Source organism: Choloepus didactylus, chromosome 14 (assembly GCF_015220235.1).
Source record: "Choloepus didactylus isolate mChoDid1 chromosome 14, mChoDid1.pri, whole genome shotgun sequence".
Classification (NCBI taxonomy): domain Eukaryota; kingdom Metazoa; phylum Chordata; class Mammalia; order Pilosa; family Megalonychidae; genus Choloepus; species Choloepus didactylus.
Genome location: NC_051320.1, coordinates 89,409,167 through 89,428,218, shown reverse-complemented (window position 1 = coordinate 89,428,218; position 19,052 = coordinate 89,409,167). Strand labels below are relative to the sequence as shown.

General features: G+C 36.6%; 1 long non-coding RNA gene across 2 annotated transcripts in view; it reads left to right on the top strand.

The window, feature by feature from the left end:
* The window catches only part of LOC119509610, a 52,126-nt gene that overhangs the window by 19,006 nt on the left and 14,068 nt on the right, over positions 1-19,052 (top strand). For both annotated transcript variants that reach the window (XR_005211729.1, XR_005211727.1), the window contains exon 4: positions 1,314-1,443. This is a non-coding gene — a long non-coding RNA (uncharacterized LOC119509610). The remainder of the gene's footprint in view (positions 1-1,313; positions 1,444-19,052) is intronic.

Below are 19,052 nucleotides of genomic sequence, written 5' to 3'. Positions count from 1 at the left end.
GCTTGGCCCATAATGTCTTCTGCAGAAGACTCCTCCTCACTCTTGCTCTTCTCTGCCACGGTCCTTTGGGAGTCTACAGGAGCATGAAGTATGGCGGAGTCTTAGAGAAAGGAGCCTGGATTCTCTACACACCCTGAGCCTGCCTGAAAGGCTGCCATCGGCAAGAAATAAACCCTTTTGGTAAACCACTGTGATCTGGAATCATTGACAATGGATGTCAGCTCACCTTGCCTGGTACAGATGACCTTTTGTGTCTCTTTACCCTGGAAGATTCTAGGATCCATTGAAAGTAATTATGATATAGATCAAGTCCTAGGAAATTTAAGTAAGTAGATGGAACGTGTTGTTGTGTTTCACTGATTGTGTGTTTAAGATGTTTTTATGGCTTTAGGGGAACACCATGAAGTGATGTAGGTAAGAGGCTCTTTTCTCTTTCCAAGCTAGAGGAAGACTTTTATTTATACATTCTACCAAGCTTCAGGGAGGAATTTCTTTTTAAACATTGATTAACTTATAATTAATGAATTGGTTTAATAAAAATTTGTTGTGTAGAAAGTGCAGGAATTGTGTGCTCTAGAGAGTGGAAATGCTAAGATGAATGACACGGTGCTTGCCCTCGAAGCACAAGTGAGCAAGCAGGCTTCAAAGGGTCGGAAGGGCCATTCTCTCCTCCACAGTCGTCCTGAGCAATCTTATCAGCAACTGCCTCATTTACAAATTGCACCCCAGTGACACCCAGTTTCTGCTCTCACCCTTGAACTCTATGCAAGTACAAAGACAAAGAGATACAGAGATAGGAAGGGACTTATCAACAATCAAATATAGAAATAGCAATTATTTGTTCTTACAATAGAAACCCTTACATTCTCAAAATGCAACCCTGAGGAAAGGAAGAGGGTTTGATAACTGCTGTAATTAGCATGTAAGCCAGGGGAAAATCATGCTCAAGGAAAAGATAAAGATAGGATGATGGAACATCCTATCTAGGAATTGTGATTTTCAGGTCTTCAGCAGCAGGACCTCGGCTTTATGCATGACTCATATCTTAGAACAGGGTGTGACCATCATATATACATAAGAATTTCATGAAAGAATACAAATGCACATATGTAAATATAAACATACACATAATATATATCATATAGACATAATGAATAATAATATTAATTATAATAGTAATAGAAATAAACATGTACTAAATATGTTTGTTATTCCTGGTCCTCCTTTAAGCCATTCTTCTAGATCTGCTATGTGAGCACTCCTTTTCCTCTGCAGACCAGGCCATATTCTGATCCTTTTTAAAAAAATTTCAGTGCAACAGAAATCTCGTGCCAAACGGATGGAGAACAATAAGAAGATTCTAAATGTCCTTTATTTGCGAAAACACACAGTGTCAAGGAGTATCCGGATATTCTCACATTATTTCCAGCCTCCATCCTAAAGGTAAGACACTTCGAATTCCTGAACTTTCATGATCAGGGATTCTGCCATCCATCCCCCCTTTGGTGAGAGGAGACAGAAGACAGAAGGTTCCTTATGGTCAAATCCCTGTAGGCTCAACGAGGCTGCAGTCCAAGGGGAGTGGGATGTACGGGGTACTCCTACCCGGTAATTCTACTTGAGGACAGACATCAGGGGATCTACGTAGCAGCTCCCCCCACCTGCATGACCTCCTTCTTCCTGTTTTGCCCTATTTTTCCTCTTATGTTTAATATATATAAGAGCTAAGAAGTATAATAATAAAATGAACATATATGAATCCAACAATTTATAACTAGCATATTCTTGATACTGTTGATATTACCTGCATGCTCCTCTTCTTTTTGTGTTTATTGCTCTCTTATCTATTGTTAAATAATTTTATAAACCATAAATGCTTCCCTTAAGCAATTTATTTATTTAACATTGTTTAGTCTATATGTTTTATAAAAAATAACATGCATAACTGCACTCTTTGGTGACTTGCTTTTTTTTCCACTCAACATCTGTTAGGATTCACCCATCTTACTGCTTATGCCTGTAGTTTCTTCATTTCACTGTGATAAATATTCCGTTTGGCAGAAAACAAAAAGTTTACTTCTTTCCTTGTTGGTGGATATTTGGACTGTTTCCAGGTTTTTATCAATATTTATTTGGATTGTTATCTGGGTTTTTGCTTTTTTGAAAAATTAACATACTTGTGTGTGACTTCTAGTATATATGTGCAAGAATGCCTTAGTCACTCTAGGGTATCTAGAAGAGGAATTTCTGGTCTACATTGTATATTTATGCTTAAATTTATAAGATATGCCAGAGACTTCATATAGATGCTCACCATTCTCTCTTCCTTCTCCTGGTTACCAAGAAGGCTCCATTTCCCAGACTCATTTGCAGGGAGGCTGGAATCCTGTGACTGAGTTTAGCTATTGTAATGTGGGTGGATGTAATTTAACCCTCTGTGCACCAGGCGATAAAGTGTCCCACACAATCTTCAAACTGGAAGCACAATTTTCTGAGGTGGCAGAGCCATTTGATGCATAGATCCTGAATCTCTGGGTCACCACTTGGAGGAGTCACTTAATCAGAAGCATTCATACAGACTACTAGAGGCTTTATTTCGATGAAAAAAAAAAAAAATAAACCTTTATTGTGATAAGCCACTAAGATACAGGGGCTGGTTGTTACAATAGCTAGCCTAATCCAATAATACATAAGATAATGCCAAATTGTTTTCTAATTTATTCTTCTGCCAGCTGTTGATAAGGATTTTTATTAAATTATATCCTCAATAACACTTGGTATTGTGATGCTTCTTAATTTTTACCCAGCTAATTGTTTCAAAATGTTTTCTCATTCTAATCTTGATTTTCATTTCCTTGATTACTAGTCAAGTTGAAAATCTTTTGTTAGTTTAATGGCCGTTTATGTTTCCTCTTCTGGGACATTCCCATTCTTGACTCTGGTCTTTTTTTTTCCATTTGACTTTTCAAATTGATTTGTAGGAATTCTCTCTAAATTATGGATTACTATGTATAATCATTCTTGATTATATATATGGCAAAAATCTTGTCTCAGTTTTTGGCATGTATTCTCAAATCACCTTTTCATATAGTTGGAGTAACATACTGTTTTCTTTTGTCATGATTAGTGCTTTTTGTGTCTTGCATGAAAACACTTTCCCTATCTTGAAGTAAAATAATCTCCAATGTTAACTTTTAAAAGCTTTACATATTTTTTTCACATTTTAGTCTTTAACATGGCCCTTATTTTCTGTGTCTGATATAAGATATGAATAAAAAATAATTTTTTTACATGGATAACATATAGTGTCAGCACTATTCATTAAATAATCTATTTTTCTCATTCATAAATAAAGTCACCTCTGCCATATATCAATATCCCATATGTATGTGTGGCAAGCATGAAGACTATATCCTCTTCAATTGATCAGTTTGTCTATCATAATATTACCTTGTTTTAATTATTATAACTTTTTAATAAGTCTTGATATATGGTAGCAAAGTTCCTCTACTCTATGTTTCTTCAGTAGTCTTTAGACTATTCATATATTTTTGTTCTTACTTTTTGGAATTTATCAATTTAAAATAATCTTGTCAAATTCTAATCACCACACATACAAAAAACTCTATTGAAATTTTGGTTGAAAATTTTTTTAATTTATTTTTTATTAGAGAGGTTGTAGGTTTACAGAAAAATCATGCTGAAAAGAATTCCCATATAACATCCACCACCCCCCACCACACACACACACACACACACACACACACACACACCTTTCCCTTTTATTAACATTTTGCATTTTTGTGGTAACTTTGTTGCAATTGATTAAAAAATTATTATAACTATACTATTAACTATAGTCCCAGTCTATAGCTTACATTAGGGTTCTCTGTGTTGTACAATCCTATGGTTTATTGAAATTTTTATTCTAGTAACATACACACAACCTAAAATTTCCCCTTTCAATCAGTGGTGTTAATTATATTCAAAATGTGGTTCTACCACCAGCACCATCCATTATCCATTCATCTGTTGACGGACGTGGGTCGCTTCCATCTTTTGGCAGTTGTAATACCATCATGAACATCAATATGCAAATGTCTATTCAAGTCCCTGCTTTCAGTCCTTTGGGGTATATACCTAGAAATGGGATTGCCGGATCATATGGTAATTTTATACTTAACTTCCTGAGGATTCACTAAACTGTTTTCCACAGCTGCTGTACCATTTTATATTTCCACCAACAATAAATGAGTGTACTGTTTCTTCATATCTTCTCCAAAACTTGTTATTTTCTGCTTTTATATTCAATAATAACCATACTAGTGGGTGAAAATGATATCTCATTTGTGGTTTTCATTTGCATCTCCCTAGTGGCTATTAATGTCAAGCAGCTTTTTATGTGCTTATTGGCCATTTGTATATCTTCTTTGGTAAAATGGCTCTTCAAGTCCTTTGCCCATTTTTAAATTGGGTTGTTTGCCTTTTTACTGTTGAGTTGCAGTATTTCTTTATATAGTCTGTATATCAGATACATGGTTACAAATATTTTCTCCCATTCTGTAGCTTGTCTTTTTGCTTTCACGATAAAGTCCTCTGATGCATAAATATTATTAATTTTGATAAAGTCTCATTTATCTATTTTTTTCTTCTATTGCTCATGCTTTTGGTGTAAAGTCTAATAAACCATTGCCTAACACAAGGTACTGAAGATGCTTCCCTATGTTTTCTTCTAGAAGTTTTATAATTTTGCTTCTAATATTTAGGTCTTTGATCCATTTTGAATTCATTTTTCTGTATGGCATGAGGTATGGAGACACCTTCATTCTTTTCATATTGATATCAAGGTTTTCCAGCACCATTTGTTGAAAAGACTATTTTTTCCACATGAATGAACTCAGCACTCTTCACAAAAATCAATTTACCATAGATGTGAGGGCTTATTTCTGAACTCTCACTTTGATTCCCTTGGTCTTCATATCTGTCCTTGGGCCAGTACCTTGCTATTTTGATTACTTGGCTTTGTAATAAGTTATAAAATCAGGTAGTATGAGTCCTCTACCTTTGCTTTTCTTTTTCAAGATGGTTTTAGATACTCAGGGTCCCTTATCCTTCTGTGCAAATTTGAGATTTGCTTTTCTATTTCTGCAAAGGAAGGTGTTGGGGTTTTGCTTGGGATGGTGTTGAATCTGTAAATCACTTTGGATATAACTACTCACATGGATGCCTTTATTGGAAATCTTTATTTCTCTGTGCTGCTTTGATCTACTCACTACTGTCCTTTCCATTCAGTCTGAAGAACTCCCTTAGCTTTGCTTATAGGGTGGTCTATGGTCATGCTCTCCCTCAGCTTTTGTTTATCTGGGAATGTCTTGATCTCTTCTTTATTTTTGAAAGACAGTCTCTCTGAGTGTAAAATTCTTGGTTAGCAATTATTTTCTTTCAGCACTTTGAATATTTCATTCCAATGACTTCTTGCCCCCATGGTTTCTGATGAGAAATTGACACTTAATCATTTGGACCTCCCTTGTAGAAAATATGTTGCTTTATTCTTGCAGATTTCAGAACTCTCCTTGTGCTTGGTCTTTGACAGTTTGACTAATATGTGTCTGAGCATGGTTCTCTGCAAGTTTATCTTGTTTGGGTTTTGTTGGACTTCTTGAATGTGCATATTCATGTCTTTCATTAAATTTGGGGAGTTTTCTGCCACTAATTCTTTGAATATTCCTACTATCCCTTTCTCTCTTTCTTCTCCTCTGGGGCTCCCATAATGCATATTTTGGTATACTCGCTGGTGTCTCATCGATCTCTTAGGCTCTGTTCATTTTTATCCCCATTCCTTTTTCTTTCTGCTCCTCAGCCTTAATCATTTCTGTTTTCTTGTCTTTGAGTTCACTGATTTTTTTTTTTTTTAATCTGCTGTCAAAATCCTTTAGGGAATTTTTCATTTCAGTTATTGTGGTCCTCAGCTCTATTATTTCTGATTGGTTCCATTTTAAAATTTCTGTCTCTTTATTGAGATTTTTGTATTGTTTATTCATTGTTTTCCTAATGTTTTTTAGTTCTTTCTCTTTGTTTTCCTTTATCTCCCTCAGCATATTAAAGATCACTATTTTAAATTATTTTAAATTATTTTTCTGGTATGTCCAAAATATGGTCTTCTTTGTTGATGGTTTCTGGATTTTTTTTTTTTAATGGTCCTTCATTTCCTATTTCTTTGTCTTTTTAATCTTTTGTTGCACAGTATACTTTAAAATATTTCAATGAGTAAGCTATGGAATTTACTCCCTGAGCTGTTTGTTTCTTAAGTTTGTACCCAGTCATGATATGAGAGTGTCAAAAATGAGTGTCAGGAGGTAAATAAACGAACGCAAAAAATCACCTTTCACAGTCTTTGCAAATTAGCTGGGAATTGGCTGATTCCCTTCTTCAGCATTTAGCTCTCTTCTCAAGAAGATCAGCCCGGGGTAAAAGTGAAGTGCAGGGTCATCTCTGTCTTTTCCGAGCCTGCATATTTCCCTGAGCTTATGCTCACTCATGGCCTTAGGAATGCCCCTTGTTTTCAGGAATCCAAATATCCCCTCTGTTCTCTACGAAATAGACTTTCACTCCCTCCTAGGAGATCTTTTTTGCATCTTAATGCTAGTAATCCTTTGTCCCAAGCCACAATTACTTAGGGTTTCTTACACTTGTTTTATCTGTCTGCAAGTTGCTCTGACTGAAGAGCAATTTCTATGAGGATGAGCCTGAGATGAATTTCCTGGTTCAGTCTTTCAGGATGCCACCCAGTAGGTTGGCACCAACATACCAGTACTCCAGAATGTGCATGGGGGTCACTCTGCCCCCTCCAGAACAGAGCCAGGAACCAAAATGGAAGCACAGGCTGGCTCCATACCATGCCAGAGAGGGGTTGGGAGACGGGCTAGCAAGGCCACCAAGAGCTTCTTCCCCTACTATATTTAAAGTAGCTTTTTCTCAATTTGGCATTTCCCTAGTTACTGAAATCCTTTAACTATTTTCCATTTTTTATTAGTTGTTCAAAGATTCTGTGGGTGAATGGCACCTGGAGTGTCTTATGCCACCTTCATGGTTGGCTAGAAGTTTGAATTTTGACTGAAATTTTAGGACTCCGTGAATCGATTTGGGGAGAATTGATTTTTTTTTTTTTTTAACAATCTTGAGTCTTCTTGCTCATGTAAATGGTAAATATATTCTCTTGAAAATTTTTTGGTTCTTAAATATATTTCAGTAGTGTTTCAAAATCTAACATACCTTTTGTTACACTTATTTTAGGTATCCTCTATTTTTGTGTGTGTAAATTATAGGTGTTATTTTTAAAATGTTACAATATCTATAAGTTGCTGGTATAGAAAATTGTGATTGATTTTTATATATTGATATTAGATCCAGCAACCCTGTTAAACTATTATAATTTCTAATAATTTGTCTGAAGATTATTTTTGAATTTCTGTGTATGTATTTATACTTTATGCAGATTAATATAGCTTAAAATGTTCTTATGCATTTCTTTCTTTTTTTTTTAATTTGTTTTACTATACTTACTAGGATTCCAGTAAAATGTCCAAAAAAATAAAGTGGAAATACATCTAGCATTTTCCTCTTAGGAATATGATATTTCCTATAGGTTTTAGTAGATACACAGATCTACTAATAATTTAGACACTATATATACACTAATAATTATCTTTTTAGATAAAAGATATTCCATTACTTTTCATAATTTGCTCAGATATTTTTAAATTTAATTATGAATAGTGTTTTATCAAATGCTCTTTGTATATGATAGAGATAATCATGTATGTTTTTCTCCTATGATCTGCTAGTGTTGGAAATTTCATTTGTAGATTTTTAATATTTATCTATTTTTCTTAGGTTGAACCATACTTGGTTATGATATATTATTCTTTCATATAATACTGGAATTAATGTGCTAATATTTTGTTTATGATTTCTGCATCTATGAACATGAGTGGGATTTACTTATAATTTCTCAAAGTGTTCTTGCTTGGTGTTTGTTTTGGGACTACATAGGCCTCATAGAATGGGTTGACATTGTCCCTTAATTTTGTTTTCTGGAAAAGTTGGAATAATATTGGAATGCTATGTTCCATCATGATAAGGCTCACCTGGGATACATTTCGATATTGATATTTACTTTGTGAAAAGATTTTCAACTACTCATTCAATTTCTTTAATCATTGGAAAAATATTAAGGATTGCTATTTGATGGATCAGTTTTTATAAGTTATAATTTTATGAGAATTTTTCCGTTTCACTCATGCCTCCTATTTTATTGGCATAATGATAGTCTTAGTGTTCTTTAGTCTATTTACATTCTTTACTCATTATATTTTTGGTTTACTTCTTAAATTGATCACTTAAGTAATTAATTTTCAGATTTCTTTTCCCTTTCTAATATGAGTATTTAAGAAAATAAATTTGTCTCTTATTAACACCTTATCTTTATCCCATAAATTTTTATTTGTAATAATTTCATTATCAATAAGTTCTAGGCATTTTAAATTCTCCATTATGCTTTTTCTTTGGTTTGTTTGAACTCATGATTTACATTTCCAAAAATATGTATTTTAATTTATTATTTTGTGATTTATTGCATTGTGATCAAAGAACATTGTCTGTTTAATTCTGAAACATTGAAATTTGTTGAACTTAAGTACCACTAATGGCAATGGATAGAAATAACCCATAGGTGCTTAAGAAGAACATATATTATCTGATTGTTAGATGAAAATATTTATTTATGCCCATTAATTCATGCTTATATTTTGCATTTTTAAAAACTTTTAGGATTTCCCTAAACCCAAAGATAACCTATTTTCTATTAATAAAATACCTCTTTTGAGTGGACAAGAAGTAATGGCACCCCTTCCTTTAGGTTGATGTTAGTTCCACATGAAGTAAATCATTTGCCAAAAGTAGACTCGACTTCTGACTTACTCATACACTTGCCTAGGAGCATTTGGGAAGAATATAACTTTTACAGCAATTCATAATTTTCTTTATCTTTCATAATTTGGTTTATCTTCTCATATCAGTAATTGAGAGGGTTGAAAGGAATACACACTCTATGGTGATAGCTTTGTCAATTACCTCTAGTAACTCTTCTGATGTTTGATTTATAAAATTTGAGGCCTTTTTATTAAGGACATGCAAGTTTAGAAGAATAATAACCCCTGCTGTATTTGAACTCATGTAACATGGCTCCAGCTTGTGCTCTTAATCTCTCTGCTAAACTACCTCTCATATAAATGAAATTAAGGTCATGTTCATTTAATTATTTGCTGTTCCTTTCTGCATTTCAGACTTCCCTGGTAGGTTCATGTTTCTTTTTTCCTGAACTTCATCTTTACTGAAGTTGAATTAGTGGCAAAGTTTTGCTTTTATTTGCTCTTACTTTCCCTTGCTCATTCTTGTCTTTTCTGTCTCTCTCCTTCTCTCTCCCACCCTATATTGACTTTATTTCATCCTTATTACTGAAATGTGGTTTTGCTGGGTTCCAATTTCTACACTGACATTTACTATTTCTTAGAATTTGCAGATTAATTCTGCTTCATTCTACTTTCTTCTAGCTTCTCAAGAATGATTCACACAATAACACTGAGAACTGGTCCAACACAAAAATATTTATGTTTATCATAGTCAGAAAGCTGTGGAACCAGGAAGTTCCTGCCAGAACTGCCACTGCTGACTCCAGGAACATATCATCTTGTTTGTGACCCAGGAGTCATGAAGTTCCACCAGAAATGTTGGCTCCAGAGGCCTTGGGCATCTTGCACATGACTGTTCTTCTTTTCATTTCTCATCAGAGCATGTGAATAGCAGGACCCAAATCACTGCTGGCAACCTCTCCTCAAAGGATTCTGGGAAAATTGGTTTTCAGTCTCTGCAAAGTTAGGATAAGCACATTGGAAGGAAGGAGGATACAAAACTGACCAAATGAGTGCATTTACACCCTCTGCCTGAGAGATCTTATCTTTCAGTGATGGCCACTTAATTTCTGTTTTTAATATGGTTCCTAACACCATCTTTCAATTTGCCCATATCCCCAGGTCTCTGGGATGTAAACCTGTCAGGGCTCTGGGTGACTGACCGCTTCTTACTTGACTTTCAACCGATCTTCCTGCTTTCAATCCCATACTCCACTCTCTGCCTTCAAAGCTATTAAGTGTCTCCAATTTCTGAGCCTCTCCAGGGTCCTACAGCTCAAAAATGCTTAATTTTTGTTGATGTCCCAATCTTCAGGGACTTAGATATCTTTTTTCTGCAGTCTGCTAATTTAGTTGTTGCGCAAAGATTTGATTTACATTTTTTATAATTGTGTTCCCTATTTTTAAAAAGTCTTTGCTATTTCCTTTCCCATTCTCTTTGTCTGTGTGGGTTCATATGTTTGCATTCCTTCACTGAAAAATTTATTAGGGGCTCCAGGAGGAAGTGGAGAAATGCAAATGAGGAGACAGGAAAGATACAAAAGTGTAGCTAGCAGAATGCATACAATAATTTGGTAAGGGGAAATTATTAAGCAAACCTGAGTGCATCCATATATTTTAGCATTGATGTTCATCATGGCACCATTAGCTTTGGGCATAAAGGTTCTAAATGGCTAATGGGGTAAATCTGCTCTGTTCTTTGGCTCCCACACATGGCCTGCTTTGCACAAGTCCCAAATTAACCTACTGAGAGGATCCTTTCCAAAGAGCATTACAAATAAGCTTATAAACAATGACCACATTCTCCTGATGGTTAGGGATGTGGACATTCTTAGAGTGTGCTGCAGGTAAACCTTGGGGAGGGAATTGAAGGAAATGAGGAGGGAATTATCAGTTATTGAGTTGTGCTCTCTACATTGTCTTGATTAATCTTTGCATACTCTTGAGAAGTAGGCATTAAGGGCCATTGTTCTTGAGGATAAACCTGAAACTTAGAAACCTGTGCAATATTGCACAGCTGGTGAGCTAGGTCTCTGCTGTTTGCCTCCAAAGTCTAGCTCATTCCTTTAATCATGTGCTGAAGAAATTCAGGGAAAGCCTCTCCAAATAATCAAGAGGTTCTTAGGAATGTGGGAAGTTGCCTTAGGTGCCAGATCAAACACATGGGACTGCTTCAATCTAGAAAGACAAAGGTTCATGGTTAACAAGACTCATGTCTATAAAGTCATAAAGGGAGTAGAGAAGATTGAGAAACAAAGTGATAAAAGTAATTTAGATCTGGAATCATACCAAGATTCAAGGGGATTCATTCGTTTATTCATGAAGAACTTACTGTCATCAGGATCTTTTGTTACAATTGATGAAAGATTATTAAAGTAGCACTATTACTATTGTCCTTAATTTACATAGGGGTGTTTTTCTCCATATTCCTGACCTATTATCTTTCATGCATGCCTTTATTTTGTTATTCACCTACTCATACACTGGATAAAGAGAGTGTCAGTCACAAGGTTTTTACAATCACATGGTTGCATGTTAAAAGCTATATAGTTATACAATCATTATCAAAGATCAAGTCTACTGGATTACAGTTCAACAACTTCAGGTATTTCCTTCTGGCTATCCTGATACACTAGAAAATAAAAAGAAATGTCTATATAATGATTCAGTAGTCATATCATTTGTCAAATCCTAATTTTTCAGTTATACCTCTTCCCTCTCATTTGATCATTCTCTCAATCTTCAGAGGTATCTGAGCAGTGACAATTTTAGGTTCTTCATGCTGGAAATGGGTGTCTACCTTACAGGAGAGAGGAATGGAACTGGTTGATGTTCTTGGAGAGATTAGTACATTTGGGTTTCTGGGCTTATCTGTCATTGGAACAATCTGAAGGTCTTAAATTTCTGAAAAAAAAATTAACTTTCTAAGTAATACATTTATAGAATGTCATATAGAACCCAGGATATTCTATAGGGTTTTCAGGAATACTGTTGGTTGGGCCTTGGCATACTGTGGCAACTTGCAATATCTGGTTGAAGGTTGCATAAGAGTAACCTCCAGAATGACCTCTTGATTCTATTTGAAGTCTCTTAGCCACTGAAACTTGGTTTCATTTCTTTTTCCCCTTTTGGTCAAAAAAGGCATTCTCAATTCCACAACGCCAGGTCCAGTCATCCCTGGGAGTCATGTCCCACATTGCCAGAGAGATTTACATCCCTGGGAGTCAAGTGCCAAGTAGGGGTTAGGGTAGTGATTTTATTCACGGAGTTAGCTTAGAGAGAGAGAGACTACATCTGAGCAACAAAAAAAGTTCTCTGGGAGTGACTCTTAGGCATAATTATAAGTAGGCTTGGCTTTGCCATTGCAGAAATAAGTTTCATAAGGGCAAGCCTCAAGATCAAGGGCTTAGTGGATAATGACTTTTTGATGCACAAGTTTTTAATTTTGGTAAAGTCTAGTTTATTAATTGTTTCTTTTGTTGTTTTAGTGTCACATCCAAAAATCTATTGAAAAACACAAGATCACAGAGGTTTTTCCTTTATGTTTTCTTCTAAGAGTTCATGGTTTTATCTCTTATATTTATGTTGTTGAACCATTTTGAGTAAATTTTTGTATGTAGTGTGAGATAGGGGTCCAATTTCATTCTTTTCCCTATGGATATCCAGTTTTCTTGGCATCATTTATTGAAGAGACTCATTGAACTTCTGTTTCAGCTGTTTGTGTGTGTGTGTGTGTGTGTGTGTGTGTGTGTGTGTGTGTGTGTATTTGTATATGGGGGGACTATATACATATATATAATTGGACTGGGTCATGATATAAATTTCATTTCTCACTATGGATCTTGGTCACAAGTGTTTGAAAGCCACTGGCCTAAAATATAGGAGCCAGGTGGGGACTGAAATGAGTCATATGAAGTTGGAGATAAAGGCAGAGCCTCCATCACCTCTTGTTGGTCATGGTAAGGAGTTTAGATTTTTTTCTAGGTATTTGAGGTCTTTAAGCAGAGCAGTGAAGTGCTGTGATTTACTCTGCTCCTGTTTGGGAAATGGGTTGTTAAAGAGGTAGCAGAGAAGGCAGGGAGACCTTTTATTACAGTCATCCAGGTGAGAAATGGTGCCTGACCAGGGTGGAGATGAAAAGAGGAGGACAGAGGCAGAGCCTTCTCTGGATGCTGGGAGAAGGAGACCTTGGTGAGAAAAACAAAGCCCCTGTGGCCAAGATTAGGAAATCAGGCAGTTGTTGCTGGTCAATAGCCTGTTACAATCATTGGCATTTCAGTAAGATCCATCCTAAGATGTGATGAAGAATTGTAAGCACTAATTTAGGAGCAGATGGTATGTGGGCATCCAGACTATTAGTGGGTAGCCAGCACTAGGAACATTTCTCAGCAGGTTGTAAAGACATAGGAAAATGGAAATTATGGAGAAATTCTGTTCCTCACAAGACAGCAACATTATGGAAAACATATAGATTTGACCCCTAGAGAATACATTTCCACCATGCCGCCACCAAAAAGAGGAGTCAGAGTCAGGGGCCAAATGCCCCAAGAACCAGGGCTTGGAGTCTGATCAGGTTACGTCACTGACTATGGAACTGATTGGGCTGCATTTTCATGGTAAAGCTTTGAAAGCAAATGTTGACCATGTAGATCAAATGCCAACAGAAAGGTCAGCTTGGTCTCATGTTGCAAGTCTGTTTGTTTCACTCTCTCTAGGGAAGCTCACTCTTCTTCCCAGGTGTGCCCAGCACTCGCCCTACAGCTCCTGCCTGAGAAGGCCAGGGGCCAATGACCCAGACCTGTTCCATTCAAGCTAAAGTTGCACTCTTTTGTTTTGTGTCTTCTCTCCAGTATAGTTGAGAGTGAATTTCTTACTTTACTTTGCAATGCAGTGTGGTAGAGTGAGAAATTTAGGTCATACCTTCCAGCTTTGGAGTCTGGGAACAAAATCACAATTAATGAAAAAAATTTTGCCTTGATTTGCTTTCTCAGGTGGGTTCTATGCATACATCTTCCTTGGGATCCTTGCAAGGTATGGCGATGTGACCTGCCAGGATTAGCAAATTCCTGGGAACTCTGAATTACCACAACTTGTAATAACAGTCTATAGTCAGACAACCACAGGTTCAACTCCAGGATGTCACTTACTAACCGTGTCTCCAGGTCTAGCTTTGCCTTTTCTAGTTCTGTGACCTTTGACCAGTTGCTGTGCTGTTCAGATCGTCAGTTTCCTTATCTACTAAAACGAGCCTCAAAATACCTAATGGGTTGTTGCCATCCTTGTTGATATCCTGCAAGGATTTTGTGAAGAACAAATGTGATAATGTATAAGAAAATGTTTTATAAACCCCAAAGTACTATACTCCTGTAGAAGATTAAGACTTTACATTGTATGTTAGATTTGGAAACAATGAGAAGCACTATTATGTAAATCAAGTTTTTTGTATATGTGTGAACTGCAAACAAACAAAAGAACGGAAAACAAAACACTACAGAAATTTTTAACAGTCACTCAAAAGGCCAGAATTTATACTGAGGTTTTTGTTTTGTTTTGTCTTTTTTTTTTTTTTTTTTTAATGATATATATTAACCACTGGTTTCACTTAAGGTATAATAGCAAAACAAAATAAGTTTAAGTTCAATTACATCTGAATAAACAAAAGAAACAATTTAGGAAAATCATGTCTCCTTTGAGAGTTATGTTTTATCACTTCATACAATTTTTGAAAACATTTTTCACAAACTTTAACATCTGTACAAACATAGAGATTTACATCTCAGATGTGTAAAGGCAGCTCTGTGATAAAACAATTTGATAGTATAGGAGGCTTTATCTCTCTTTACACTGAATGGAGGAGATATAGCACAGAAAATCTAAGAGTGACAGAAGAGCCCTTTCCAAGATCTTTATTTCAACCACCTTAGTTGGAAAATAAGTTATTTAGGTCCTGGGATCAAAATATCCAGATACTTAATTCTAACTTTTTACCAAGAGAACACAATTGTAAACCAGAACATGAATAATCAGTCATTTTAGCTCCAAGTGATTTGCTAATTAAAATGGTCACTTTCTTAGAAGGAGAATCCTGTATCTGATTTCTATATTTTTTCCTCCCTTAAGATGGGAGCTAGCATCACCATCATAGGCATCAACAATAATAATCACTATTATTATTGTTGCTATGTTACAGATTAGCCCCCAAATTAGTGACTTAAACAACAAGAAGCACTAGTTATATATCAGAACTTCTGTGAATCTGCAATTTTTGACTGACTGACTTAGGTGGTTCTGGTTCAGAGTCTCTCATGAGGCTGCAGTTAAGGACTTGACTGGGCCTGGAGGATCTGTTGCCATGAAGGGTCATTAATATGGCTGGCAAGTTGGTGTTAGCTGTTGGCAGGAGGCCTCAGTTCCTCGTCATATTGACCTCTTCATAGAGTTGGTTGAGTGCCCTCACAGATTTTAACAGTGTGAGCAATCCAAGAGAGCAAAAGGGAAGCCGCAATGTCTTTCATAGCCTAATCTTGGAAGTCACAAACTGTATTTTCACAGCACGCTATTGGTTATATGGGTCAGCCCTATTCAGTGTCGGAGGAGTCTCCCAGGAAATGTGCATTATTGGGACCATCTTTGAGGCTATCTACCACATCATTGTAATACATTTTTTAATGAATGAATGACTTAAACAATGGGAAATGTATAAACATTAAGGAAAGTATTCTGTAGATATATTCTCTTAGTGAAGAAGATCGTATTTGTAGATATGCTTTCTTCACTCCTGACATGCCATTCTTTAGTTTTCAGTTGGAAAGAGGCAGCAATAATTTCTATCTAAAGTTAATGTCAATTAACATGGTAATTACAAGATAGTAGCTAGTCTTACATAATTGATGATAATTGCTTCCTGCTTTAATTGGTAGAAAAACACGACTATGCAATAGGAATCCAAACATTCTCTCAAAAGGAAAAAATATCAAACAAGAAAATTGTGAAAGTAATTTGTAAGCTGATAAGGCTCTAACAAATTTAGCCTATGTGTCTGTAAGTCATCAAAGCACCTGTTGGGAATGCTTGGCACTTCCTAGGAGCTGGCAGGGATTATGATGGGAGTGAGAGCACCAGGCTGGCTGGCATCAGCTCTAAGGTGCTGCTGAGATGTGTGCTGAAGCTCAGAAGTTATGCCAATGCACTGAGTGTGTAGATATTGCCAGTCTGCAGGACCCACCACAGGTACATCAATGAATGATGGGTGATGTCTCTCCTTTGCTGCCACCTGTGCCCCCTGGAAAGATGGGTTCAAAGCAAAGTGGTAAAGGAATGAAGACTAGTGTCACTTTTGAGGTGAAATATTCTAGAAGGATGAATTTTATAGCAACTGAAAGCTAGGAGGCTTCATCCTAATAAATGGGCCAGCTTATGTGTGGTAGAGAAGGAAAGGAGCAAAGATATGAAGCAGGCTAAACTGTCAGAAACTCAGCTGAGTATCTCAAGGCCAGTAGAGGAACAGCAGATGGAAATGAATTAGAAACAGTATATTCAAATATACAAGAATAGAGAATATGTAGAAGAAAGAAATGCTATCTGAGACTAGAGATTTGAAAACCTTGGGGAGACAGCAACTTGAGGGCACATGGTGGAGGTATCTGTCTCCCTATGCCCCTGGAAACAGAAGCCACAGGGGTTTCTCTTCAGGAATATGTTTTAAGATGATTCCCCACTGGAGACAAAGGTTGGCACTAGAGGGAAAAATACACTAGAAAGCTGATATTTTAGATTTTAACAATTCCAGATAGGAAGGAGAATCAACAACCATTGGGATGCAGGAACAGAGACTTGCTCTCAGGAGATTGGGGAGGTGAGCTCATTGATTAGAGTGATTATTCAATTCTAAATTAGGGCTGCCAGACACTTGGCTCAGAGGAGATATGGAAATTGAGATTTTGTATCTATAGGATGGAAAGGAAATGCATGATGACCAGGTAAGCCACCATTGTGAATTTTGAAACTTTGCTTAAAAGGCAACAGTTGAGGCAGGGCAAAATGGCAGAATAGGGAGGTGTGGAATTTACTTAGTCCCCTAGAGCAACTAGTAAATAGCCAGGAATAACTAGAAGATAGTCTGGAACAATTGATGGGGGAACATCTGTGACCAAACACACATCATACACCAGTCTGGAATGGGTGGAGCAGCTCAGATTGCAGCATAGAACAGTAAGTAAAGCTCCTCAAACTGTGGAGCTGGTGCCCCTCCCCCACCAGCCTGACAGACTGAGTTGGAAAACTTTACTGTGGGAAAAAGAAGCAGTCCCTGCCAGGAACAAGGGAATGTAGCCCAACCAAGCTCCAATTGTGGCTTTAATTAACAAATTTGGACTACTGAATATATGCTATGAGCACAGATAAACCCAGAGCAAGCAGTAAAGGAACCTGGAGCTTTCTCCTGGCAGAGAGGAGGTGGGACTGATGGAAAAAAATACAAAATAATTAAAAACAGAGGCTTTTGGGGTCCACCGAGCTCAGAATCTGGAAAAGGGCTGTGTCCCAAGAAAAGGGGCACACAGAATGGGATACCAAATCCAGTTATTGCCTGGTGAACTGGAGGTCTGGAAACTGGCTCTAAAAAGTGGTGACTGGCTCTAAAAAGTGGATTTCTTTTTTTTCTTTTTTTTTTTTCTCTCATTCTAAGTAGCTCATTAGAGAAAGTCTCAGGCATTTTCAATTGTCAGCAGTAATCCAGGCAAGGGTGAAGTTAAGATAGTCAGAGAGTCAAAGGAAAAACTCAAGTGTGGAAAACAATTCTCTAAGGGCTTATCTTCTCTAAGAAAAGAGGAGACAAGGGCCAGCTCAAGTGACTTCCCTCCCTCAGAGAACTCAGATACCAGGGCCTGGAGTGGGGGAAACAGAAACAGCTTAAGCTTGGCTTCTGACACCCTCAGTCCCTGACCAGGACAGGGTCCACTGAAAATTAAATGCACCCCACCTCTTTACACTGGTGGAGAGCTGTGGGCTGACAAATGCCACATTCTGGGCAGGATAGGAAAAGCACAGAGTCTAGAAGTCACACAGGAAAGTCTGACAATCTTCTGGGTTTCAACCTGAAGGAAACTTGATACTGAATACAATCTCCTCCTGAGACCTTGGTCCATCTGGTCTGGGAAAATCTGATTGAGGTAATCAAGGAAACCAGATGCCTATACAATAAAAAATTATGAATCACACTATGAAAAATGATGATATGGCCCAGTCAAAGGAACAAACACACTTCAAATGAGATACAGGAGTTGAAACAACTAATTAAAGATCTTAAAACAAATATGCCAAATTAATTCAAAAATTAAATCAGTGAGTTGAGGGAAGATATGGCAAAAGAAATGAAGGATATAAAGAAGACACTGGGCAAATATAAGGAAGAACTCAAACATTTGAAAAAACAGTAGGCAGAACTTATGGGAATAAAAGGCACAATAAAAGAAATGAAAAACACAATGGAGACAAACAACAGCAGATTTGAAGAAGCAGAAGAAAGGACTCAGGAAATAGTGGTCAGGACATCTGAAATGCTATACACAAAAGAACAGATAGGAAAAAGAATGGAAAAATGTGAGCAGAGTCTCAGGGAAGTGAATGACAATATGAAACACATGAATATATGTGTCATGGGTGTCCCAGAAGGAGAAGAGAAGGGAAAAGGGGCAGAAAGAATAATAGCAGAAATGATCAGTGAAAATTTTGCATCTGTTATGAAAGAAATAAAATTACAGATCCAAAAAATGCAACAATCCCCAAACAGAATAGATCTGAGTAGACCTACTCCACAACATTTAATAATCAGATTATCAAATGTCAAAGACAAAGAGAATTCTGAAAGCAGTGAAAGAAAAGTGATCCATCACATACAAAGGAAGCTCAATAATACTATTTGTGGATTTCTTAGTAGAAACCATGGAGGTGAGAAGGCAGTAGTATGGTATATTTAAGATACTGAAAGAGAAAAACTGCCAACAAAGAATTCTATATCCAGCAAAACTGTCCTTCAAAAATGCGGGAGAGTTTAAAATATTTTCAGACAAACATACACTAAGA